This window comes from Agelaius phoeniceus, chromosome 2 (genome assembly GCF_051311805.1).
Source record: "Agelaius phoeniceus isolate bAgePho1 chromosome 2, bAgePho1.hap1, whole genome shotgun sequence".
NCBI lineage: Eukaryota > Metazoa > Chordata > Aves > Passeriformes > Icteridae > Agelaius > Agelaius phoeniceus.
The window spans coordinates 95,665,260-95,692,058 of NC_135266.1; the positions used below are offsets into that span (position 1 = coordinate 95,665,260).

A 26,799-nucleotide genomic window follows, 5' to 3' on the forward strand; every position below is an offset into this window, starting at 1 on the left:
AGAAACTCCTTGCTGCTCTGAGACAAAAGCTTAAGACTTCTGCAGCATGCCCTGGTCTCAGCGAAACAGCATTTTTCCATGGAGAATTCCATGGAAAAATGGACATCTAAATGTCCAAAATGGACATTTAGAGACATTTCCATCACCACCATAAAGAGAAACTGCCTTTTAGTTTGCACTCCTTTCAGGATGTTCTTATCCAAAGCCGTTTTCACTCTCCATTGCTTCCCAGCAGCTCTTGGGGAACACACACAGGCAACTCTCACTCCCTGACTACAGGACATCGAGATGTTGACCAGAACAACCATTTTGCCACTGATGACGCAGCAATGCTAAAAAAACCCCAAACCCTAGGCTAGCTAATATTACTCTATGGCCTCCCTGCAGCCGCAGCAGTGGTCAAGAATGGGAAGGAAGACCACAAATCATGGCAAAGGTGGGACATGGAGCTGCCCTGAAAAGACCTATCTCTATTTTACTGTTTCTGTCACGTGATGGGGTCAAGCTTGCAAGAGGACAGACAATAAATATCCCAGCATCCATTCAGGCTGGTAACCACCAGCTGAAACACTCCTCTTTCTGTATAACATGAACCAAAGCACAGAGGAGTGGGGGACAAACCCCACCAGTCAGCATCTGCATGGAGCACAGCAAGAGTGCTCGGGGAGCAAGCACATTTCAGTGTCTGTCAGCTATGGCCATCTGCAAAATGAGACTCAGAAGCTCTTTTTCACAGAATAGATCACAAGCCAGACACAGCAGCTATGGACACTTTTTAAGAGCAGCCCAAATCTTCATATGCCTAAACATGGGATACCTTTAAGTACCAAACTAAAAAAAAAAAAAAAAAAAAATCCAAATAATCTTTGTCTAGGAACAATAGAAAAATCTTGTCCATGTCCAATTAGAAATAGTAATAGAGTGGAACAAATACATGAATAAAAAAACCCCAAACCACAAACCAGAAAAGTTCACAGAAACTGCCAGTGACACTGTTAAGCCCTCCTTGGGGGAAGCTGCTATGGGGAAATTTTCCTGTTGGCAGAGCAAAGACTTGGGTAGCTTTCCTAGGCTCTGACCCTTCCAGTATGTACTTGAAGAGCAAGGGTGCCTACAACTGCTGCAGCAAAAAACTAGCCAAGCTTATCATAAACCTAAGCCAGTGGCACAGGAGAAATACCTGCTAAAACAACACATCCCCTGGATTATAACAGAGGACTTGATTCTACTGCCACCAAAATCAGCCTGATCTTTGCCATGACTTCAATGGGAGCAGGCCCAGAAACTGCATTAACAAGCACAAGGCTAGTTTAACACAGTTGACATCAAAATCCAGAAGAGCACACAAAAGAGACAGGACAAAGTACTTGCCAGTAACGTCAATACAAAGTTTAATCCCCAGATGGCTGGCTTTAGAGACATCCCCATCACCACCATAAAGAGAAACTGCCTTCTAGTTTGCACTCCTTTCAGCAATGACTTGTTGCTGGGATGCAAAAGAGCACAAGCCCATTTTTCTTGTCCTTTGAAGACGGTATTTAAAAGTTGGGGATTTTTTTTTCTTTCCTAAATTTGAGAATAAATGGGAGTTTTTACTCTTCATAGCTGTCACTAAATTGCTTTTCACTAACAATAATAATTTTCGTTATGGGAGCAGGTCAAAAGCCTCTAGAACTCTCTGCTGGGACAAATTTCCCCTGGAAGACATGTCACTACTCCAAAAAACACAAGAGGAAGCTCAAGGCTAGCAAAACAAAGGGACAGAAATGACTGTCCATAGAAAATGCTCTGGCTTGCGCCAAATGCCTAAGGTGGGGTGCAGGGATTAGTGCTGAGTGCCAGAACCCAGATGGGCTGAGCCAGAGCCCTACTTTGTGCCATGATCAGCAGCTGCTATGCTGCTCCAAAACCCCATGGGGCCCACCCTGAGGTGAAAGATCATGGGGGACACACTCACAGTGGGGTCTAAGGATGGCTGACAGATTTCCCCTCTTCCCAGAGATTAAGAGGAGAGGGCTGCATTGTTTAGGCTTTTTTAAAGGTTGTGTTTGCATGTGATTTGCCCCATTTATCAGCACAACAATAAACACGCCTTTCCAAAAATGACGGTCCCGTTGAGGACAGTGAGCCAAACACGGCAGGAGATGAAGCAAGAGCTCAGGTCACCCTGCACAGATGGGCAGGGCCGCCATAAGGTTTCTCTCTGTTGACAAGGGGATGCTCCATAACAAAAGGATGGCAAAATGCTGCTGCCTCAGAGCCTGGGAAGGGAGACTCACCTGCTGTGCCCCAGCCAGCTCCTAGGACACACCACTAAGTGCCACAGCCAGCCTTAACAAGCAGCAGCAGCGCCCCTGAGGATCAGGCACAGCACAGACCTGCCCCTGGCTCCCCACTTGTCACTGCTGCCCGTCAGAGCCGAAGGCCCCTCCCCAGGCCTTTCACACAACAAGCATCAGCAGCAATTCCAGCTGTAAAGTTTGCTTTCCTTGACACAGTTTACTTTCTCCATTCCCCCGCATCCCACCCCTGCCACTTACCCCTCACTCCAAAAAGGCTTTCTCAAACAGGCTTAAGCTTTAAACAAATAAGGGCTTGACAAGCAGCAGCCTGCTCCCGTTTCCCTCCCCACCAGCCCTGCTCTCCCGCCCCCCCCCGCTGCCTCCACCTCTGAGCCGTGGCGCAAGCGGAGCTGGCGAGCGCCGTGCAGGCATAGAAAACAAACACGTGGAGCAGAGCCAGCTGTGAAGTTGGATTTGGCATACGCTGTTTGCAGAACGAATAAAAGCACATGAGAGAAGAGGGAATGGGAGAAGGGGGACAGACTGGGGAGCCGGGGTGCCCTGGGCTCAAGGGGAGAGGTGACTCCAGTACAAAGCCCTGGCACAGGCCTGCTGCAGGGTCTTGTGCCCTGCATGGAACTGGAGGGGGGAACAGTCCTACAGACACATTTCCTGAGCTCTTTGGCATCACACTTCCACACCCCTTTCCTAGCAAGCTGGACTGTTTTTGCATGTGCTTGCCCTCCCTCCTGGGCAAAAATTAGTGCGTTCTGATGCAACGTGTGAAAAATAAATGCACTTTTACCCCCCGGGGCATGCAATTCTCCCCCTTTCTTTCTTTCTTAGGGTTTCTATTTCCATTGCACATTATGCTTCAGGGCCCCACAGCACAGGAAACCCTGACCCAACTGCCCCATCACCTCGGCTGAGATTACATATGCTGAAGGTCCACATTTACATTAATCCCCCTCCCAACTGTCCCTTTCTGTAAGGGTTTCAGACAAAATATCCCTCCCCTTAAACCCAAGCTCCCAGGAGATGTTAGCTCGGGTATTATTTATTATTCTGCCTTCATCTGTCTGGTCTAGCCATGGGAATGGCACTGGAAGGCTTTAGGAATAGATCACCTATGGCCTTACATCAACACTGGATCCATGCAGGTTTTCCTCCCTCTCCCAATTATCTCCAAGCAAAATGAAACAGAAACGTATGCACTCTGCCTGGTTTGGGGCAGAATCCAGAGATTTGACGTGGTTTGCTTGTGGTTTCCACCCAAAACCATAAACCAGCCCAGGTTTGCTTGGAAGGTCCTCAGCTGTGTTTGGAAGCTGTAAGAAAAGCAGCAGTGTCCTACCTGGTCTTGGACCCTGTCCAAAACAGGCCAGCAGCTGGATGGATTAACAGCCCAGCCTGACCACCCAGACACCTGCAGACATGTTTTCACAAGTCTCATTACCATCCCTGAAACACAGTAAGGACTTTACCCTCTTCGGGCCCGCTGTGAACACTTGTCCCTCAGCATCACTCCAAACCACCAAACTGACAACAAGAGACAGTATTTGGATAGTTTTCTTCCTGAGAACTACATTATGGACCCCTGATCATGAGCAAGGAAGGTAGAATTGGAGAAACACTGCAATTGCTTTTTTCTTTTGAGGTGGAATTTACTGAGACACCTAATACAGCCATGGATCACTGCAAATAAAGCATTGCTCAAAACCAACCACCCCACTCCTATCTCTCTTCCTTTTGGAGGCAAATTAGCAAGACAGAGATGGATAGAAACTCATAGTCTTGGAGGTTATGATGCCACATTTCTGAAATTGCCTCCTCTGTTGGACAAAATATACCCCTACCCTGTGTCTCAGCTTTCCAGGCTGCAAGAACAGGAACAGCAAACTCCAGCTGGTACAAGCAGTAACGAGATGAACATGAGTCAGATAATTTCAGAGTCTCATAGAAAGGTGCTAGACAGGTATGTAGTGTTATTATCTCTACTGCTTCCTGGTAGCCCCAGGATTTTTGGATTAGTAAAATACAGATGTCAGCATCTTGGGGATAGTGCCTCAGTAACTGAACCAAACAGGGAGCGGCATGCTGACTGCAACAAGGGGAAAATATGAATTTGCAGCGCACACAAAATATTGTGGTTAAGGGAGACAGATACCACTGACAACAGGGAACAGGATAATTCATTGGGGCTTGTCAGACTAAACTTTCTGAAATCAGAGACTTAGGGAAAGTGTTTGTCAAGCAAACATTCAAACATCCAGCTGCCAAGAACTAAGTAAACAGAGAAGGAGAAGTAGCAGAGCCAATGTGGCACCATTTGCAAGTACCCCATGATCATCAGTCACAGGCCAACTGAGCCCATCAGCAAGCACTAGTGAAGCCAAGGGGATGAACTACTGCAGGAAGACCCACCACCAGGGTGGACAAACAATGAGAAATTCACACCTTCAAAATGTTTTCATCTAGAATAAGATTTGCAGAACTGGGCAGGTGTAAGTACAGCAGTCTGTGTGGTTCAGTGGACACCTTCCTGCACCACACACATGCAACTACCTGGGCACATGAAATAAAGACAAAGTCCAGGCTGAAAGCAGTCCTCCAAGACAGTGAGCAAAAACCAACAGCTCTGGTACCATGCATTTTAGTCCCACTTCACCTGAAAACCTGCAGTGGTATTTACTGTGCTTATGAGGAGCCTGAAACCAGGGCCAAAGATTTGAGGGCAAACCAGCTGATCCCAGCCCTGAAGCTAAGGGTGCCAAGTTGCACTGGGCAAGTGAGGGGAAACACTGGTCTCTGCTTCCCACCTAAGTGCCTATCCATCAGTCAGGGCTTTACTCCCATGGTTCACAAGACTGCTGGAAAGGGTACCTGGATGACTTAAGGGATCCAAGAAAATGGATGAAAAATATGCAAGTTTAGACATGCTGTGCAGTAAGACATGCACATGGAATTTCCAACCAGGTCTGCTGACCTCTCTGGGAAAGCATTCAAGATTGAACATGTCAAAAATAAAGCTGAAACTCATCACAGGCAATCCTACAAATGCACCTTTTGTCTACACACCCCTATTCTTCTATACCTCATCCCAACAATGACACCAGAGTGACATTATATTAATTTCCTATAGATCAGACCTCTCTTGGCTGTCTGAAAGAAGTATAACAGACACAGGGCATGCTTCAAGGCCAGCACTGGATGCATCACTTTTCTATTAGTCACTGACCATGGATGCACCCACAGTAGTGATGGTATAACCATTCCTTGGCATGTTTGTGGCCACCTGCATTCTGCACAAGTGATCAAAAACTCTCATGCTGCAAAGGTGCTGGGAAGAGGAAGTCTGTGGTTCTGCAGCCCAAAATTACTGACACCTTTGTACCTAGACTGTGTTTATGTATAGGAGGTTCACAGGGGGGGTTAGGAAAGCTGTCATCCTCCTAGCTAGAGAAGGACTGTGAGAGATCAAAGGACCCAGAGAGGCTGCTGGTTCCAAAGAAAAAGAGGCTTGCAGGTTTAGTTGTGATGAACAGTGACTCTGTCTGAGTTGACACAAAGGCACTTGATGCATTTGATGCATACAGCATTGGTTCACTCCAACTCTGAGGGAGGAGGGTGGCCTTCCACAGGAGAACTCCATCCAGATTTAAAAGGCTGAACCTCCATACTAAGAAACAGCCCAGTACCACAGACAAAAACCCTTGAGGTTTTTTTTCATCAGGAGATAAATGACCTCTTCTAGAGTCCTGACATAAGTGCTCCAAGTATTTATAACCTGGAAGAGATATTAATAAAGAGGCAGAGTTGCTTTAACTTTCCCTTCTCTGCTCCCCTCCTGTATTCTCACCCTCAATTTGCTACTGTGCAACAGTCCTCGGGCAGTTAAATCAGCAGCCTACATGATGCAGTATTTAAAGCCCAAGGAGCTATAAACATGACAGTAAATACATGCCTACAGAGATTTTATGCCCTCCATACCCTCCAAACTTGCAATTTTCTCACATGGGAGACTGGCTCAAAACAGACAGGAGGAACCAGTGCTATGACCAGCCAGTGGTCCCCAGCACAGCCACAAGCTACCAGGGGCTTGCTGCCGCAGTCCCAGCAGTGCAGGGCTCTTTTGGTCACAGGACAAGGTGTTTCCCAAGCATCACAAGGCAAAAGTGCTCCCTGTCCTGCAATGGGAACAGCTGAAGCAGAGTTCAGCACCATCCCAAATCCGACCAGGTGATTCTGGCAGGGCAGGAGGTGGCCCAGCAGTCCTAACCCGTGTAAGGAAACTGCTGATCTCATTTTTTCAACCACAATGGCACTGGTGTTGGACTCTCACTCATAAACAAGTGCAGACTGCTCATCCACTCCTTAGGGTTTCCAACAGGAGAACAAGCACCTCAGACCATTGACAGCATTTAGTCACAACAGTAGACTTTGGTTTGAGATCATTCACATCACCTGGGCCACACAGCACGACACCATCCCACTTTTGGTCCATGCCTTTGCTGTTTCCCTTGATGGCAGAAGTGGGTGAACAAAGGGTTAAGCTGGTACAGCCTCAAAAATCACTCATTGCTTTCTGAAGCAAGAACATCTTTGGCAGGGTCCCCATCTGGGAAATGACATCCCGCCCCCCCCTCGCGTCCCCCTGAACTCAGAACAAAGCACTGCACTGCCCAACATGCTCCTCCACTGTTTTTATCTTGGTCCAAATGCTTGTTGCGTTTCAACTTCTGCCAAAAAGAAATGCATAAAAAAATATAAAAAAGGCATGTGTGGGGCAGGGGAGAGGAAACAGAGAGAGTAGAGTGAAGTCATTAAAACCAAATCTTGATTACCTACCAGTGGTGGAAAAAGGAAACAGGGGAGAGGAGATTTTTCTGTTGTGATATGCTTTTTGAAGCTGAAATCAGGAGGCACAGAGGAGACATGACTTCTCCACACAATCCTCCACCTGGGACCAAAATTAACATGCTTTGCCTTTCCAGTCTACCATGTGCCACACCATCATCATCATCATCAGAGGAGGAAGCATCTGCTTCCTCACAACAATTTCTGCCAATCACCACACACATTTTTTACTACTCTCACAGCTGTAGCTCTCACAGAGTTCCTGCACCCAGCACTGAGCCCTGGTGGCATAGGACTGGAGGACACAGCACAGCTGGCCTGCCATTTCCACCTTGATATCAAATACAAAGGTTTGGCCATTGCAAAGCCATAGGAAATCCTAGGGGAAATGAGCCTGGAGAAGATGGCTTGTGCATGCTTTGTGGAGAGGCTGGATGGGCCAAATGAAGAGTCCCAGACTGGCTCTGTCTCCCAAAAAGACAGACAGAAAAAATAATTAAAAAAAAAAGACAGACAGAAAAAATAATTTAAAAAAACTGCATTGGCTAAAGAAGCATTTAAAAGCAAAACAAAAAACCCAGTCTGGTTTGTAGTCTGTAACAGCTGAACCCAGGGACATGCAGAGCATGCTTTTTGTTCCTTCAGTACAAAAGCCCTTGGTTTCCCTTCCTCCTCATTCCAGCATTTCCCCATTGGGGCTGTCAGAGACAGTTCAAGGCCTCCCAGTACTTCAGACAAAACTGGGTTTTGCTGCCCTTAGAACAAGTGACTGGGATCTAAGAGAACTGGGGAGATTTGGGGAGCTGAAGAGCTGCAAAGGCTAAACCTGCTGCCCCTGGAGGATGGCCAAATGGTCAACATCCCCATGACCTGCCACAGGCCAGTGCTTCCCTCCAGGGTTTGGCTTCCCAAGGTGTGACTTTGGCTTGCAGGCTGCATGGCCAGGCCACTTGGATTCCCCAGGGCTTGCTTGTGCTACAGCTGGTGCTCTGCAGCATGTCAAAGAGAGGGAGAGATTAACTCCTTTTTTAAGTATCTCATTACTATTATATTTTTAAACACAGCTGGTTGAAAATTTTTCAGCAGAGCCATAAATAAATAAATACTTTGAGGAAATTTCCTGTGATCTGAAAATTTTACTGACTGGTCTGGCCTTTATCAGATTATGTTCCCTCTCCAGTATGCATAAGCTCCACTTGCTTCTGCTTTCTCTCCTGTAAGGACCAAATCCATTGAAATATCTATAAAATATCAAGATTTCAATGCCTGTACTGTTTGATATTTTAACAACCACGCTCCTGACCGGCACAGCAGTCACATATTCATTGTGATCCCACCTGATGATTTTTAATTTTCCCTGCAATCAGAGGTGTCACCTGCCAAGACCCTAAGATCCAGATATTAAAAATTTATTAACCTGTCTGCAAAACACTTCTTTTCCTGCTCTTAGGAGAGAGATGACAGAACACAATCGGTTGGGAATCTAATGTCTCTGACAGGCTTTCCTCCTTCACAGATCATCCTGCTACAATGCCTCCATCATAGCTAGCTTGGTTTAGAAAGCAGTTTCTACAGCTGAGGACAACAGTCAAAATCACCATCTGTCATGACATCCTACATAAAATAAATAAGAAAGACAACACCACCCACTACCTCCTATTAGCAGACTGTTAAGGAAAGCAAACAATCACCCACTTCTGAAGAAGCCCAAGACAGGAGGAGCATTTCTCTTCCAGTCGGTCCCTGCCTGCCGGTGGCAGACAAAGCCTGTTTAGTAGTGTCTGTATGAGAAGCTGCTATTATTTAAATAGCAAATAAAGTTCAGCTGAGAAGAGGTGCCCCAAGCGTGAGGCTCTGCACATGAAGCAGAGGAAATGCTTGCTCCAGAAAGGCTGCCTTTCTACAGCACTTCTCATTTTAACAGGATGGTTCCCATTTAAACCCTCTTCAATCCTGAAAGAGATGGCTTGGAGCCCCCAGCCTCCTTACCCAAATGCTAACCCACTCCTTGTAGCCCAAAAAAGGAAATAAATTCATGAACAAATAATTTCCAGTACTTTTTTTCCAGGCTATTGTTATGTGACTGCATTTGGAAGTAAGAAAGAAAAAAACCAAATACATGACTGTGGTCAGAGTCTGGCCTAGAACAGGGGAAGGAAAAAAAGAAACCTCAAACCCCAAACCCAATCCTTGTTTTTTATGTTTAGTCATTTTTGGAGAAAACTATAAGCAGTAAAAAGACCAGGAATAAACACTGACACCAGCTCCTGGGCTTTGGGGTTGACAACAGGAGATTCTAATCTATTCTTCCATCTATCAACGCAATCTGCTCAGCCTAAAACATTTTTAAAACCTAAGTCTAATATGCTAATAATCTAATTGAAGAAGTCTAACTTGTCTTCTGCTGCAAAGGACTAAGAAGCTTTTGTGTTGTGAATTGCTTTATCATTTTGGAATGCCTTTTCAATGCAGAAATCACCTTTGCTTGAGAGGTTTTAGCAAATGTTTCACAGGAAAGATCAGATGGCGTTCGCCTAAGACTCACCTAAGCAGCGTTCTGGGAGGACACAGCAAGCCCCTGACATTTGATTGCCTACAGGAAATATAAATCTAGAATTCTTTGGATTTTCCAAAAATCCTTATATTACCATCCAGTAAAGGAACATAAGGAGTATTAGATTCCTTTATTGTACAGAGACTCCTTTAAGAACTCAGGTGCTCAGCAAAAGCCATCCTCTGCCTCAAGGACAATTATCTCTAATTGCTTACAGGGACTGTCAACGCCTTTTTTGAGAAGGGAAATCTGTGACTGTCCCACAGCACTAAACACCCCCAGAAAAACCTTTCACTGTTCAATGCAAAGCCATATGTAGATCAGCTCAGGCAGTACCTACCGTCCAAACTGCATTAAATACTGTCACTTGCTACAGACCACAAGTGCAGCATTAGAAGTGGAAAGGAATAAGGTCTTTCCTCTCCCTCTAGCAACTGTGAAAACTCACCTATCTAAGGGAAATACAATCTCAGAATTACCATTACAGAAATCATTCACCATTTCTTAACTTGGAAAATATAATAAACTCTTCCAGGAAGAAGAGCACTCAGTTTTGTGAAAATGCTGCTCCATAATTTTAGAATCCAGTTGTGCAGCTGGCACACTCTGCCCTGGGATGGGTAAAACAAGCTGTTCTCATATAGTCACATCCACAACGTGCTGCAGGATTTAATAGTTCCTCACGAGATAAGCTATATAAACATAAAATGTTAAATGGGACAGAAAGCAGCTTCAAGAATTCTCTCTGCAAGCACAACATGGAAACAATTATAATTTCCCTCTGCATTTATTGCCAGCTGAAGTTTTTCTGTTTCTTTGCTTTACTTTGCCGATAACAAACATCTGTTGGGAGCATCCTGCCCTGTGCAAGAGAGGAACACACCTATTGCAGCCTTTGGGGCTCTGTACTCAAGCAAAGCCTCTGGAGATCCTCCTCTGTAACAGCCACAGAAAAACCTCTGCTGGTTTTACCTATTGACTACAAGATTCTTCCATGGAAAATTAGTCTTTTTTTTTTGCAGCATACAAGTAGTTCAAGTAGTTAAGGAGACCCTCAGAAAAAACATGATGAGCTCTAGGAGAGATGGTCTCTTGAGGTCCCCCATATATGTCTAAGGATCTTATTTTAGGGTCTTCCTTCCCAGCTCTTGCCTGCTACCAGCTTTTACTTACATATTTCTTCATCAGAAAGCTCTAGAAGAGCAAATCACCAGGCTGCAAGATAAAGCTGACCATCTGTGGCTCATTAACAGCTTTTGATCCTTTTTGGCCTGGTTCCTACACGCCCCTTGCAGATGCCGGCAGCTCAGCACACACCATGTCCGCTGCTTCCCTGGCTGCCTGTAAGGAGACAGGTCAGCATAAAACCCTCCAAGCCCGCAAAATGCTGTGAGATCAGAAATGCTGGTGGGGACTTCAAAATGCTGCCTTTGAGCCCCAACTTGAGCCCCATTCCACCAGCTGAAGGGAAAGAAGGGAAGGAGAGACATGGATCTCACTTTGAGGATGGCGTTTCTCCAGAATAACCTGTGGGGAGGCAGCAGCCCTGCCTGTGTCTGCAGGCAGCCACCGTGCCCAGGCAAGGGCTCCCGGACCCGCTCTGACACGCAGCGCGCTGTGCTTGCCTTGGCTCGGCGAGGGCTGGGAGCATCTCTGCAGCAGTGGGCTGGTGCCTGGGGAGGCACCCCTAGTTGTTCCTTATCAGCCTTCCCCAAAACAAGTAAGGGCAGAGGCACACAGGATATGGCCCAACAAGCCCTTCTCAGTCCCAACAACTGCTGCTGGCAGCACTGGGACTTCAGGCAGAGAAAGGGAAATTAACGACAGAAAACAGGGAGAAAAGGGGGTGCAAGGACCTGGTAGAGGCACCTACATCCTTTGGGAGGCAGCATGCACGCAGGGAACAGGGCCACGCTAGAATCCTCAGCTGCAATCCTGTTCTCCCTTATCATTGCAAGGTCTGAGGCAAAACTGAAAGGAGGCTGTGTGCTGGGAGAGAGTAAGAGATTATACGCAGTAAGCATGAGGAGGGATGGGTGGCACAAACCCATTTTAATGCCTTTTCCATCCCATGCCCTGTCTAATTCAGCTGGACAGCAGTGAAGGCAGCAGCTATGTTAGGGCCTCTTTGCAGTCTTTCATGCACAGGGAGTGACCTGGGATCAACAGAGAAGAAAAAACTACAACTGTGCAGCCGTCTGACATCTCCCACCACTCTTCCACTCCCAAGGCACTGACTGCAAGGGCACAAACACCGCATCTGAGATCTCCTCTGTAATTCAATTATTTAGCTTGCAGAGAGCAGATCAAAACACTTGCCAAATGGAGGAGTCCTGCTACAGATAGGCTCCTCTTCCTGGAGAGTAGAACAAAGAGTCATCCCTTCACTTAGACACAAAGAGCCCTTGGCAACAGTGCCATTAAAAACAGTATGTTTCAAAGCATTCCTCTGAGCAAAAAGCCTCTGACTGCAGTTCAGGCTGTTAATCAGACAGTAGAAGGGCATGGCCATGAGCAGTCCCCCAAGACAGTTTTTGCCTGGAGCTTTTTGCAAATGGATACCAGAAGAGGATGCATCTGAATCCCCATCCGCTCCCCCAAACAGTGCTCTAAGTCAGAGAAGAAAGGAGGGGGGAAAGAACCTGCTCAGGTTTCACTGAAGCAATCCTATCTTCTTTGAGAGAGAGAGTTCCCAGTTAATGCATCAAGCCAAGTTTTGCCCATGTCCTGCCACTGGGGTCCACACAGTTGCTCCCTACTGGACTGCCTGCGCCTGTAGGGGTCAGATTAACACTCCCTGTATGTCCCCAGACATGGGCTCAGTGTGCTCAGGAAGAGCAGCTCTTTGCAACCCTGCTGTCCCTCCCTACTGCTCCTGCACCTCCTCACAGTGTAAGGTACCTCTTTGCTGACCTGAGTATCTCCTCTTGCACCTGGGCACAATAAAAGCCATGGACTTGGCCTTAGCAGCATCTGTTAGAGCTTATTCTTGGCTTGTGCACTGCAAGGCAATGCCTCCAGAGCAGGAGAAGCACAGTCCCAGACCCCCTGTGGAAAGAAGGCACAGAGTATTTATGTAATGGTACGGTTTAACTTGAGATTGCATGCTGCAAGCAAAACAGCGTTATTACACTGGCACTCTCCTCTTCCAGCTACCTTTCAAAGCACGATGCCACAACATAAAACTGGCTGACAGGAAAGAATTAAAGGCATAACTGGCTCCTTTCCTTTCCCTTCAGCCACAAGCTCTTGCTCTCCACCTGCAGCTCCCCAGCTCTGCAAGATGTACTGCCTGCCCCAATGTAAGGCATGCACAGCAGCAGGACGGTACCAACACCACCTGCAGTGCCAAGTGCCCCTTTGGGAAATCACTCACTGGAGCACATGTAGCCACTGATGTGAGCTGAAAGCTAAGGAAGATGAGACTCTGCTATGACAACTCAGCTTCAAGGCAGACAACTTTCAGTCAGGGTTTACTGACACTGGACTTTGACCTCTTCTGAGCGGGACACAGTAGAAGATGGAACATGAGACTGACTATCAGGCATGGTGGGGTCTGTACTTAGCTGCAGTCCTCATCTACCGAGTCACTCCAAGGTACATGTGTCCTTTTCATGCTCTATTTTTATCTCCTCTTTCACATTTGCCTCACTGTTTTGAATGGGAATGTAGGAACAGTCTCCCACTACAAGTTAACACGGTATCTGTCATAGCTGTGTCTCAACCTTGGTTAAAACTTGTAGACACAACTGTAATACAAACAGTAATTTAGGTTTTGGAATATGGTGATGGGGGAAGATGGCATAGCAGGCCTTTCTCAGGCTTTAATCCTGAGAGTCAAGAAACCTGTACTTCAGTGCTAAACTATGCTAAAACTGGGTTATACTCACATTTTTGTGGCTGATGAAATTTGCACTTGTTTGCTTGGTCACTAGTTTGGGAAATTTTTTTAAAGGTAGTTCTTTCAAGTGGCTCAGAGGTTAGGGATGTCCAAAGTTATCCCCAGGAGAATATAGGGTCAGGCATCAATGATAAACACAGCCTGCCACTCGCTCTTGATGTTGGTGTCTTTGTGCTCCTATTCCCTTCTCCCCAAACCTGCAGCCCAGGCAATTGTGAGAAAAACAGGACAACTGTTTATTTAGCAACTATGTTCCTGCCTAAATTGCTACATAATGTAAGTAGCAGACCCTTCCTTCCAGAAAAGACCATAGGCTTCATGATGTCATCTGCAGGATCCCACAGCCTGTATTGCACATTTCCCCACCAGGCAAGCACAGCCAGCTCTAGTGGGAGCTGGAGTAGACTGGTTCCTGTCCTGTGAGACACAGGGCTGGCTTGTCTTGCTGTAGCCATGTAAACCAGATCATTCTTCCCTCAGGCTTCCTGAAACTGGCTCCCTACCTCCCTACCAAGAGGTGACTAGGGTCAGCAAACACACCCAGGCTTCAGCAGCTCCAGCTCTGTACCTTGGTACTGACCTCCCTTTCTCAGCATCCATCATCAAACTAATGGGCTGCATGGTCATCTGGCATAGTTGATCATGATCCCAAGACCTTCCTACTCTCTGCTGCCTGGGCAGACACCTCTGACAGATCTGGAGCTGGGGTGACAACAGCTGAACTACTCTTGCAACATTTACAGCACCTCAGGCATCCAGAGCAGCAAGGTCCTCAAAGGCAACCAATCCTTGCGTGGCCCTGGACTCTTTCTCTATGGCATTACAAAGGTGTTCAGGCACAAGCTGGCACAGAACCAGGAGCTCAGCTCCTCATCTGCTGGAAAGTAGACATCTTTTCCCTTCAGGCCAGTCCCAGACACCCCAAGGGTAAAGTCGGAGTGACAAAATGTGATGATGGACACATCTAAAGCAGCTGGCATACCTCTCTGAGGAGCTCTTCATGCACCAGCTTCTCCCAGGCTTCTCTGGGAGAACAGCTTCTCTGTTGTCTCACCCTACAAACATCCAGCTGCAGAAATTCCTGACAGCTACAAGCCTGATACCCTGCTTGGCCAGCTGAGGGTATGAAGTCCCCAGAGGGACTCAAGAGCTAGTAGATATCAAGTCCTTCTCCTGCAAGGGTCCCACAGCTCTGCTGTGGTCTGGCTAGCCATGCCCAGAAGAAGTTAGTAATGAGGTGTTCCTCACTGGATTCAAACCCCATTGCAACTGGTTAACTGGGGCCATCTTGCTCTCTTTCTGCCCAGATAACTCTGGCTTAGAAGCTGCACTTCAACTGCTTGCAAACCAGGTTATGTGCCTGAATAGCCACTAATGAAACAGGGTGCCTTCCATGCAGGAGTAGGTGGTCAGGGCTGATCTGGGCAGCTGTTACACTGGTGACAGTGGGACCATCCCATAAACCTACCAAGCGTGACCCTGTACTGAAAAGTGAAGAGCGGGAGCTGGTCTCAATGCACAAGTCCCATTGACTCCTCACTGTATCATCAAAGTTGGCCCAGGTGTTTTTGAAATATCCCACCCAGCATGTTTCTGAAAACACATCTTGACACTGAAACTCAAACCCAACCCTTCAATCTGACAGTGCTTGGGTTTGTTAAACAAGCAGCTTTCTTCTGGAGAAATAAAACACAAAAATCATATGCCCATCACCATTCAGGGTTCCCAAAGAAATATCTCACTGACAGCAGCAGGCTCTAAAGAAGCTGGACCAGACAGTCCTTTTTACCACCCATGGTCAACAAATAGCAGGAATCTTCCTACTCCAGCAGGGACTGCCATCCAGAGAAGTGCTGGAGCAATGAAAATGCTCTCCACATCAGCTACAGCTCAGGGAGCAACTTGGGACAGAAGGCACCAGATTAAATTTCTTCAACATCCAGAACACTATTGGCTTCCAAATAATTGTCTATTTGTGTGCGTGCATGCCCAAGAATCCTCGCTCCATGGTCTGTCTTTGTGCCAGCATACTCCCAGCACTGCGACTCTCTAGGGACAAGGCCCATACTTGTATTCAATCTTGGCTTTGGCTCCCAAACACTAAGGTTTCAGATTATGTTTTAAAAAACATTTTCTCTGGCAACTGGGCTGTTAATGGATGTGATGTTTTTGCTCTCGCCTCCTCCCCACCTTTAAAAGCTTGGCACTAAAGGGCTTCTTTGAAGATAAGGCCAAATTTTCAATTTAAGGGGAGGAACTTCATAAAGTAGACTTGAAGGGATGGAGAGGAGAAGGGGAAAAAATAAGAAAAACAACCAACCCTGGAGCCACTTAGTGTGTTGAGATGTACGCTGAACAGCACATAGGATTACAATGGCCTCTCTGTACCACCACTGGCTGGAGCCAGAAGTTCACTGCAGCTGCACTGCTGCTACCTACTCCAGGCTCTCCGAGGGTCACGCTCAGAGAGGGCCTTTGCTGTAGCTGCACACCAGCCTGCCCTCCAAACCAAAAGCATCCTGCACTCCCTACAGAGTCCCCATCCATCCAGCAAGCAGGGGCACACGTCCCCAGAGGCAACCACAGGAGCCGCCCACTGGGCTGTCAGTGCCACAGGAGGCTCTCTGCTGACACCAACTGTGGTCCTCATCCAAGAGGTTTTTGAGGGCCAGCAAATCTATGGTCTCTCTTGATCTCCAGCAGACCTATCCTCAGCACCACAAGGAGGCAGGGAAGTGCCATTTAGTTTTGCAGGTGGAGAGCTGAGGCAAAGAGCAACTTGCCCCATCTTGGGGGGGAATCTGTGGTGTAGAGGAGAATCAAACGCAGCTACCCTCACATCCCAGGCTTGCACCCTAAAACACTGGCATCACTAAGCAAGGTGGCTGCTCTCCCTAAAATTACCAGGATAAATTACAGTGACATTACCAGAAGAAGCTGAATTTTGCAAATAAATGCTGTATTCCAGGCCAATGTATCCATATTTGAGGTGTATTTCTCAAAGACTACCTCACTACGTTTGTATTACCACAGGCTTTCTAAACCACACTAAACTCAACACATTAATTCACTGGGGTCTGTCTAACCTGTCCTTCTGTCAACTAAAAGGAAAATAAAAAGTAACCTCATTCTGGTATTTGAAAGCTGACAGTTCTGACAGGAATCTTTACACCCTTTTCCCCTACACTCATGATTTAAAGAACAGCAGAAGGACATATATCTGAAGGCAAACTGATGCACAGTCTTCAGATATACAAGCTTGTTCAGACTCGCTGACATTACAACCAGTGAACACATCCCTGCACTTGGCAGGGCCCTGTGTCTATGGCTGTGCATGAAAGTACAACCTGCTAGCTAATCTCTCTGCCAGAGTGGACGTGAGAGAGCTGAAATGGTATTGCTGCTGCAGGCCTCAGGGTGAAAAGATTTACTGCCTTTGCCAGGCACAGAAGTTAATGAAAAATGATCGCTTTCCAAAACACCATCTGGCTTTCACACACACATCTAGAGACACCACAGCCCAAAACCTCCGCAAACTTGACAATGGTGGGTTTCCATAGGGGCAGCATGTTGCAATGTGCTGTGGACTTTGCCCAGCAAGCCTCCAACACTCTGCAAAGGCACAAGGCACAGTCACCATCCTCACATCTAATGGCTGCTCAGGGAAGATGACTGGACACAGGGCAGCAGCCTCTCAAGAGCAGCAGAGCAAAAAGCGAGGAAAAAGTCTGGCTCTCACCTCTGTGCTGGCACACTGCCCACAAGGAGGGCAAAGAAGCTCGAGCACGTCCCACACGCTCCCTGATGCACATTTCTCTCCATCAATGCCACTAGAGCCAAAACAAATTGGCACTGCCTCTTACTCAAAAGCTCTTACAACACACAATGGCAGCGCTCAGAGCCCCTCACAGGCACCCAGTCTAGGTGCTCCGTTACCAACCCCATCAGGCTCCCATCCCAGAGCTGAGCCTCCCATCCCATTTGTCCTTTTGCAGGGAAGAGAGGCCATTTTAACAAAAGGAGCATGTAACATCCTCGGGGCAGGGATCTATTGCTCCCTGTTTAAGCAGGGAGCAACAGCTTAAGAAAGTTCTGCACCGCCTGCAGCAGCTCTGGGACTGTGTAAGCACCAAGTGGTTTCTTTTCCCTGCAATAAATATCCTTCTGAGCTTTTCAGCCAATTTGCTTCCACTGCATCCATACTCCTTTTGTCTTAGCTTCCCATGGACACTCAGACAGCAGTGTTGCTGGAGCACACGCTCCTGTGGAGAGATTTTAGAAGACTTACACACAAATATGCATACAAAGCAAATTTTGAAAGCTTCCTTTTCTGCAAGCATTCCTTCCAGAGAACCGGCTTCAAGCACTGTGTTCAGCCAGTGAAGCAGCAGATATGATGTCGTATGATTTGGAGCCAAGGGGAACTAAATCCAGCATCAGGAAACAGAAAAAGAAACATGCAATACCTTGCATTGAACAATTTCCCAAAGTACGCTTAGAAACCTGAAGGATGATATTCACCCCCATTCCACCTAAGGACCTGCAATTCATTTAGTCATTATTCACCTTAAATTGTTCTTGTGGCCTAGGAACTGGAATACATAACAACTTCTTAAACTGAGACTGACCACAGGAGCACCAGAACATACAGCAGCAGGTTTTTTCCCTCAGGATGTTTTCAGTCTAACCAGAAACAGGAAGTCTCCGAAGATTTTGCAAGAGAACTTTTTCCTTGTGGGATATCCCATCCTAGCTGCAGAATTCACACTGCAGATTTTTAGCCTGGGAGGTAACGGTTTAAACCAAGAGACCTGCAAGCCTTGGTCTATAACATGCCAGTACTAATATATCAAAGTCACCTCTGCACATTAAAGAAGTCCAAGGGAAATGTGCCTCATGTCTCTGAGGCACTCGGCATCAGATATTAAAATGAACAACCCACCATTATTTACTGCCAAAGGAACTTTTGTTAACCTCGAGTTACCTCAGCCTACTGCTGCTGCAACACCTTGCAGGCTGAGTGACTAAACTGAGCCCAGCTAGCTAAGCTCAAGTCTCTGAAAACCCACCTGCCGGCCAGCCTGGGCTAAAACAACCAGCATGGTCCCCAGCATACTTCCCCTGTTATTGCTCCCCTGCTCCATGAGGCAGACAAGGTGGGGTGCTGGGAGACAGCCTGCCTTTGCCTGGGAAAAGAGTGATTTTGGAGGCACAGAGGTGCCTCTCCAACCGTGTGCCAGTCCCGAGGAGGCCCAGCACAACAGAGAGGGTTCTCCCCATACACCTGAGTTCTGTCCTGAGAGACATTAGAATAGGTACAGGTCAGCTGGCAAGAGCCAACATAGAGAGTAATATCTGCCCCCCCTCCCAGTGCTCAACCCATCAGCACAGGGCCCAGTTCCATTTTCTGCATGGGAACAGTAAGGCACAGGGCTGTGGAGAAAATTCAAGCTCATAATAGGGCATGTTGTGCATGGGCTGAAGACCCAGCCCAAACACCTCCACTTCCCAACACAAGCTTCCAACTGAAGTGCCTTTCCTGTCCTGTCACCCATGTTCCCTCCCACAACCTGGGTAGAAGAAGCAATATTTGGTTTTTTTCCTATGCTTGTTATCAGATTGCAAGGTTTCTGTGCTCCTAAGGGCATGTGGTTCAGGAATAGGCCAGGAAACACTGGCAGGTAGATCTGGTGGTGTTTCAGTCAAGTGTTTCACTAACAATCCCAAGAAACTGCAAAAAATCAGGTCTGCCCTAAATGAGTAACTTTTCTTAACTCAGGAAAGGGACTTTCTCCACTGCAGCACTGGGGAGTATGGGGACAAAGCAGGCTGCTTGCTTCATAGCCCCACCTGTGAGGCTTCTTGCTTGGCAGGAGGCTCCAGCTGGCTCCAAAGAAGCAATTCTGCTGGCCCTCGTAAGCCAGGAGGAGCTGTACCAGCATCATGAAGGTACTGCAGGGCTGCCAGTTTGGTTCTGAAGATTTGGAGGGATCTGTCTGCTGTTAGTTTTGAGGACATAGCAGAATTGCATGCAGTGAAGTGGACTGAGCAATGATTCACCTGTCCTTCAATGGAGCAAACCTCCAAGCCAGGAGTCTCACACTCTGAGGGCTGGAAAGACCTCTGCAAACACCAGACACTGGGTTTCACTTTGCAATCTCAAAGAACCTCTCGCTCTGTGCTTCTGTATCATGTCAGTAGAAGGCACAGAAAGCTGCTTTCTTCAGACTTCAGGGTTACATAGAACTCATACAACTTACATGTTAGTTTGGAGCACACACATGCAGAATCATGCAGCTCCAATGCTTCTTCGTTGTGCCAAGCAGAGAAGAAATGTGTAGATTCTTGTACTGGAATATCTCTCAAATAAAGGTCCTGTGGGTGTGTGTGTATGAGTGGGAGAAAAGTGACCTTGCCTTTCCCAGATGCACAGAACCTCTGTGCACCACTCAGCTGAACCTGCCTCACATTCCACAGCAGGAAGCAGGGAGGACTGCACTGTATCTGACTTCAACCCTCACAGCAAACACCTATTGAGACCTCTTCTGCTTGCTATATGCAGGATGAGTCCCTGTATCTGAAGGGGAGAATTAAGGAAAGGACCTGGAACAAAACTCCATTTATTTCTTGTAAGAGAGTATCATGCACCCAGCAGGAAGCTCGCACTCTTCCTAATTGTCCTACTTACTTCAGAAGATCCCCACATGACTCCTAGCAGCATGGGAATTTATTTCACCTTCATTTCTTTAGGTCACTTAAATAAACAGAACAAATCTTCACTGCAAACGCATGATGTGTTTCTGCTGAAATCCTTCCCCACAACATGAACCTCAATATTCAATCCATTAATTCAAAGTGTCTGCCATATAAGTACATAGGCATAAATATGGAGGAACCCTCCTCTTAATTGCAGGCACACTAAGTCAGTTAGTTTCAAAAGAAAACTAAGATAAAATTCTACTTACAAAACGCCCACATTCTTCTAATGTTTTCCATGGTAGTTTTTTGGCCCATGGGAAAAGAAATTTTAACAGCAGATTGCAAATGGACCTATCGAAAAGACACTATGGTAGCAATTGAAATTGTAGAAATGTAGAGATGTAGAAATTAAGAGAATTGGGCACCAAGAAAAACATTTAAGACATGCTGGGAATTACATGTGATCTCTGAGTGTGTGTATGGATTCCTGCTATCCCACTCACATAATGCTGCAGAGAGGTCAAGAGAGTTTCTTTAAAACAAGCAAGGACAAAAAAGACCATCTTTAATAGATGTGAACTGCCTTTCACACAATGCCAGTGAAATAACACTTAGGGTACCAGAATCAGTTGGGGAAATGCCGAAACACAGATTTGTATTAAGTACCTTCTGCCAGTTGGGGGTATTGGTTAAAGTCTATTATTTTCCAAAGTATCTTCAGAGCACTTGAAAAAGTCTTGTTTGGACACAGCTACAAATTCAGCATCCCACTTTCTCCCCAACACATTTTCTATTTACAGGCACCATCCAGACGATCTGCCAAAGTTGCAGTCCAAGCAAGGAGGCATGTATGCACAAAACCCACAACATCCCACTGCCGGGCAGAAAATTACTTCCCCTGACCCAATCACTCATCCTTGCACCAGCGTTAAAAACTCTACGGTCACGGAAGAGGACAAAAATTCTAACAGACAGGCTACCCACTCCCGCTTTTCTCTGCTGCAGCAGCAGCTCCTTCACAGAGCACAAACCGAAATGCCTTCGCATCTGCCTGAGACAGCTCTTGCCTGTAAACTCCCAGCAGCTTTTGACAAGAGTTGGAGCAATGGAGGATGGATCTGCGGCTTACTTTGCGCAGCTTCTCCTTCTCCCTCACTGCTCACCGCGCCTCCTCGGCCAGCCGGCAGCGAGGACGGGGCAAGGTCGTGGACCAGGCTGCTGGGGAAGTTCCAAGGAGCCCGGGAGCGTGTGTGTGCCCTGGGCCCTCCATTAGTTCTGGCCGAGCCGCCGACGAGGAAGAGCTGGAGGGAAACATCCGAGCCCCCCACATCTCACCTGCCTGCGCCAAAACAAGCGCCGTCCCGGTGGGGACCAGCGGGTCTCCACTACTCCCTTGTTACGTATCCTACATCCCTGGTCGGACCCCCTTCCTTACATCTCCACACCAACTTCCCGAACTCTGCGGCTGCCTGAAGATGGATGGGGTGAAAGCCCTGCGCCCCATCGCCCGCCACCACCGTGCGTCCTCCCAAGCCCCTCTCCAGGGCCACCAGGCCCGGGCCCCTTTCTCTTTCACTCACCGCGGTCTCCAGTGGAGCAGGCGGGGGGAAACACAAAGATGCCCCAAACGAAGGGAAGCAACAAAGAGGCTTAACTCCAGAAGCTGGGAACTTCCAGGCCGGATCTGCGGGGAATTCACTACACACACACACGCACGCACACACACACACAGAAAGGAAAAAAAAAAAAGAGCGAGAGAGAAAAAGAGGGGGAAAGCCTGTTTTGGGGGGAAGGGGAAAGTGAGGGGCCCCTTGGTTTGAGGGTGCTGGTTGTGCTTTTTCTGCGGGTTGGCGCTGGGGATGGGGGGCCGCGCTGAGCTCAGGCGCGGCGGGAGGAGGAGGAGGAGAAGGAGGAGGAGGAGGAGGAGGAGGAGGGAAGAGGCGCCGGGATGCGGGAAGCCAGACCCTCCATACGGGAGACGGCTTTTGGATGACTGAACTCCCAAACAATTCCCTGCTCTGGCTACTCCTGCCCCAAGAGCCTCCCTCCTTCCCCTCCCCCTGAGTAGGAGGGAAGAAGAGGAGGAGCCAGAGAAGGGGAAAAACTCCAAGTAAGACCCCTTCCCCAAAGCTAGGCAGCGGCCGGGCCCCGTCCACCCCGCACCATCCCCGTCCCCCCAGCACCGGGAACCGGGAGCCGCGGGCCCCCAGGGCCGCTCCCCGCCGCCCCACGCTCCCCGGCCGGCGGAAGCGGCAAAGTTGGGACGAAAAGTTTGTTGTGGGCGGGGGAGCCGGCCCCGCCGGCCCGGGGCGCGGGGCGAGGGCTGCGGGGCCCGGGCGCGAGGCTCCCGGGCTGGCAGCGCACGCTGCAGCGGCACCGGCGGCTCACGGAGCCCTCCGGCCGCCCCTCCTGGGCGCCCCATCCTCGGCGGTCATCGGTTGTAATAATTACCAAAAGGATGAAAAGGACTTTTCTTCCAGCCATCCCTTCCTAGCAGGTGCTTGTTCTCACGGAAAGTGTCTCGGATACAAATTTTCAGGAAAAGCAGTGCCACCACTCCCTGAGATTAAACCCCATCACTTCCTCCTCACTGCATCTCCCTGCACCAAAGAGTGAATTTATGCCCCAAAACTTAAATTCACCCAGAGGTGCAGGGAAATCTTTTGTTTTTCAAGGCCCTTCAGTAAAGATTATCTTGAAACAAATCTGTCACTGAAAGGTCAGGATAGGTTTCTCATGTTTTTGCCAGGTACAGAAGAGCACAGATGACAAACATGATCTGTAGTTTCTAAATGTGAAGTCCTTCAGTCTTCAACGAAGAAGGTGAAAGAGTTGAAGTTTTTAATCATGTCATCATTGAGTTTCAGAGATATTCTTGCTTAGTGGCACTTTAGAAGAGTTCTGATCTCCCAGCTTACTCATTTCTCATAAGAATGATGCAAAGGATTTAATGTTTTTTTCTATTTATATTTGGGGTTCTTACTTCCTTGGTTTATTGCACAGGTACTGAAAAGATTAAAACTGATTTTTCTGAAGGATTTTTTGTGTTCCAAGGGAGTGTGTGAAGGCGGCTTCTTCAAGTTTCATTTCAATGGGTAAGCTTATGAGGTTGAACACAAAGACTTCAGTTGAACACAAACTTCCTTCCTCTGAAATGGTAACTTTGCTCTCTAATTATCTTTTAAAGTATTGTTTCCAAGGTTCCAAGTTTTTCCTTATATTGCTCAGTAACACACTCCTCAGGTGCTAAATCCATATGTAGACACCTCACTAAGTGGCCTAATTTTTACAAGTGCTAAGACCTCTAGCACCTGCCTTGTCTGAAAAATGCTGGTTTCCTAATTTAAAGCAGTCATAAACTCTCCTAAATTAAAGCAGGAATTGAATTAGCCCTGAGTAGTTTTAGGCTTACAGAGGTAGGAAGAAAAAGGTGAGGGAGCAGAATTGGAGCTACCTTGTGCAAAGAAGCGCCCCAGGGTTTGTTAAACAGTATGAAAGGAAAGATTGCAGCCCTGCAGGATTACACTCCCGTTTATCCCTAGGGCTGAGGGAATAGATGGATGCAGCAGTGCCCTTCATATACTGTTTTTCTCATCTGCCTCCCAAAAGAAATGCCTTGGGACACAGCAGGGTGCTGGTTTGTGCAGCCACGTCCCCTTGGCATCCCTGGACAAGCCAGTGGCAGTCCTGCTCTCAGGAAGCTCTGTTGTTGCTCTGCTGGGGTTGCCTGCTCTAGACATTTGTTTCAAACTCACTGCCAGCACTGACTTCTGGATGCCCCTGGCCTGTCTGAAGCTTGCAGTAGTGTGAAGACCAAAACCCCCTCATTAACCCCAGTTCCTCAGGCATAAGGAAACTTTTACTCTGGGCATTGACCAAGCATAGCCCATGGCTGGGGGGTAGAGGTGTCCCATTTCCTTCTGGAGATGTCAGAGCGCCCCTGATCCTTGGCTACCAATTTGCCCATATTGGCCCTGTCCCTCTCTGATCCCAGACAAAATTCCCACTGCTGCTGCTGTTGGATGCAAAGGCTTCTCCTTGGGGCCGCTGAAACTCCAGCTGTTTGATATTGTGAGGAGCGAGGCAGGGGGCACACAGGGACTCTGCATGAAAGGGCGAGCTCAAAGGAAACCGGACCCTGGCATGTCGGCACGATACTCAGTGGGTAACAGGCTCAGTTAAATTTGCTCATTCAGCCAGCTAAGAGGGAGAGTTTTCTCATCTGTCCTGCTATGTTTAATTCATCTGCACATGCCTCCCAATTACAGCAGGAGTAATAAACAGAAAGGGATGTTGGGGGTGGGGGGAAGCCAGCCAGTCCCTAGCCACCAACCCTAAGTGCCCTGAAAAAAATCTCAGCTGCACACTGCTGGGGTTTGCTGCCATGGGAGCTGCTCTTCAGAAGCTCTGACTCTGAGTCCTTTGGAATTTTAGCCTAGATTCATACCTGAGTTTTGTTGTTTTGTCTATTTTTCTCCAGAAATGTACATTGCAGGAGGTGTGTTGCAGAGTGCTGCTTTAGGTGTACCATGTCTGCTGCCTGAGTTAGGCAAAACTGCCAGTAAAAACCACCATGGTATGCCTGCCTCCACGGAGGCTCCCAGGCTCACCACCAGGTTCCTCTAGCTCTGCATTTTTGCAAAAATGAAAACTTGATGGGGAGAACTGCGCTGTGAGGCCAAGGCAAGATGAATAAAATGCTCCATCATAGAGTGAGTTCAAAGCTGTCTGGCCATGTTGTCATAAATTCAAGATAAGTTTGTGGAAGGATGGAAGAGGAATTGATGACTAGCTCAGTTCCAGGAGTGGCCATGGTCCAAAGTGACCAGAAAGTCATCTTGTGTAATGTGTAGAGGAGAGGGGAAAGACTCACATTATGAAGGGTTGTGAATGGGAAGCCCCCTGTTCAAAGGAGTTTCAGCATGAGTTTTACTTTGTTTACCCTCTTGTAAAGCTATTTGTTACTTTGATAATCCATAGGAAGTGGGATCATTTCTCTACAGCATGTCAAATTAAATAAACAAATAAAATCTTGTTTGGCTGGTGAGAAGCTTAGAAAGTGTATTTGTATAGGGATTCAGGAACTAAGCATCTTTCAGGAGCAGAAGATTAAGAAAGAAATCAGAGAAACAAAGGGGGAAGTGATTCAGTCATCAGAACTCAGAGAGACAAATTAAAGAGGGGGTTGGGATGAAAGGACAAGAGATATGCCTGCCTATATTAGGAAATCTCTGCTGGCGTAAACTAAACCAACTTGATGTCAGTTTAGTTTTACCACTAGGGTCCAAGTCAGGGACATAGACTTGGTTGTGACAAGCTCATCCTGATGTCAGACAGAAATATCATATGTTCACTGGTGTTTCTTTTATTTCAGAATATATACGTTACCCCTCATGCATGAACACAAGCACACACAAGGGATAACATATGTATTTTGAAATAAAAAAATCGCAGTGAACCAGTGCTAGCTTCTCCCTCTGAGAGAGGGGTTGGCAGCAAGATAGTTTCATTAGTACTGTTCCTGTTTCAAACATAATAAAAACAATACAAAAGAAACACAGCCCCACAAAGGTATCACTCTCTTTTCTTGCAGTGATACATATATTGGTATAAAGTATATTATATATTGGTATAAAATATGTTATATATGGGTACAGCTGTGCCTGTTCTATGCTACATACCCACAGGGGATGTTGTAAAGAACTACTATTCTATTTGTAGTCAGGTCATTAATAGGAAATACTCGGAGAGTTAGTGGGCTCCCAAGTCTATGAGAAGATTTGGTTCAGGTCCATTTGTTTCCTTGTCTTAAAATGTTCAGGGATCAGCAGTCAGAGAGATCCTCTTGTGTTTGGCAAATGTTTTACAACTGAATATTTTGAGTGGAGGACAGGGTCTTTAAGAAAATGTTTTGTTAATGAGAAATTATCAAAGGCAATTGGTAAAACTATTTGCTTGAGTAAGGAGATGAGACAAATGCCCTAAATAAACAGCCTTTCCCCCCACCCCTCTAGAATCCTGCTTTCCTTCCTGAGAACTTGGCAACGACTCTTCTACAGTTTAAAACTTCTCTTGCAGTGAAAGCCAATATAACCATATTTGTGATCATGACCACACACCTCACTGCCAGTGCTGGATGTGGGAAGTCCTGAGACTGAACACAAGAGAACCATGAACCTGCTGTGTGCAGAAAGATGTAGGACATGCCCTCCTGCCTTTTGGTTCATTGCCAAAATCCATCTCAGAATAATGATAAGAAATGCTCCCCTGATGGATAGGATGTTAAACCAAGACCATGTATGTCATGTTTTGCAGTGACAATGTTGCTCTGTGCTGTTAAATAGGTGTCGTATTTTATCCAGAGACACTGATATTTCAGTGGCAGGCAAGCTTATTCTCATCCTTGAGCGGGAAATTATTTGGAAACTTTTGGATGCATGTACAGTGGATAGACAGGATGTGGTGCTATAAAGTAGTTCACCTTTCCAAGTGGAGATGGGAACTTG

At 47.2% G+C, this 26,799-nt stretch overlaps 1 protein-coding gene across 2 annotated transcripts in view; it reads right to left on the reverse strand.

Moving 5' to 3' along the window:
- The window catches only part of BOC (BOC cell adhesion associated, oncogene regulated), a 55,472-nt gene extending 33,129 nt beyond the window's left edge, over positions 1-22,343 (reverse strand). For both annotated transcript variants that reach the window (XM_077174309.1, XM_054655104.2), the window contains exon 1: positions 21,874-22,343. The gene's annotated coding sequence lies outside the window, so the exon portion shown is untranslated. The remainder of the gene's footprint in view (positions 1-21,873) is intronic.
- Between the last annotated feature and the right edge of the window lie 4,456 nt (positions 22,344-26,799).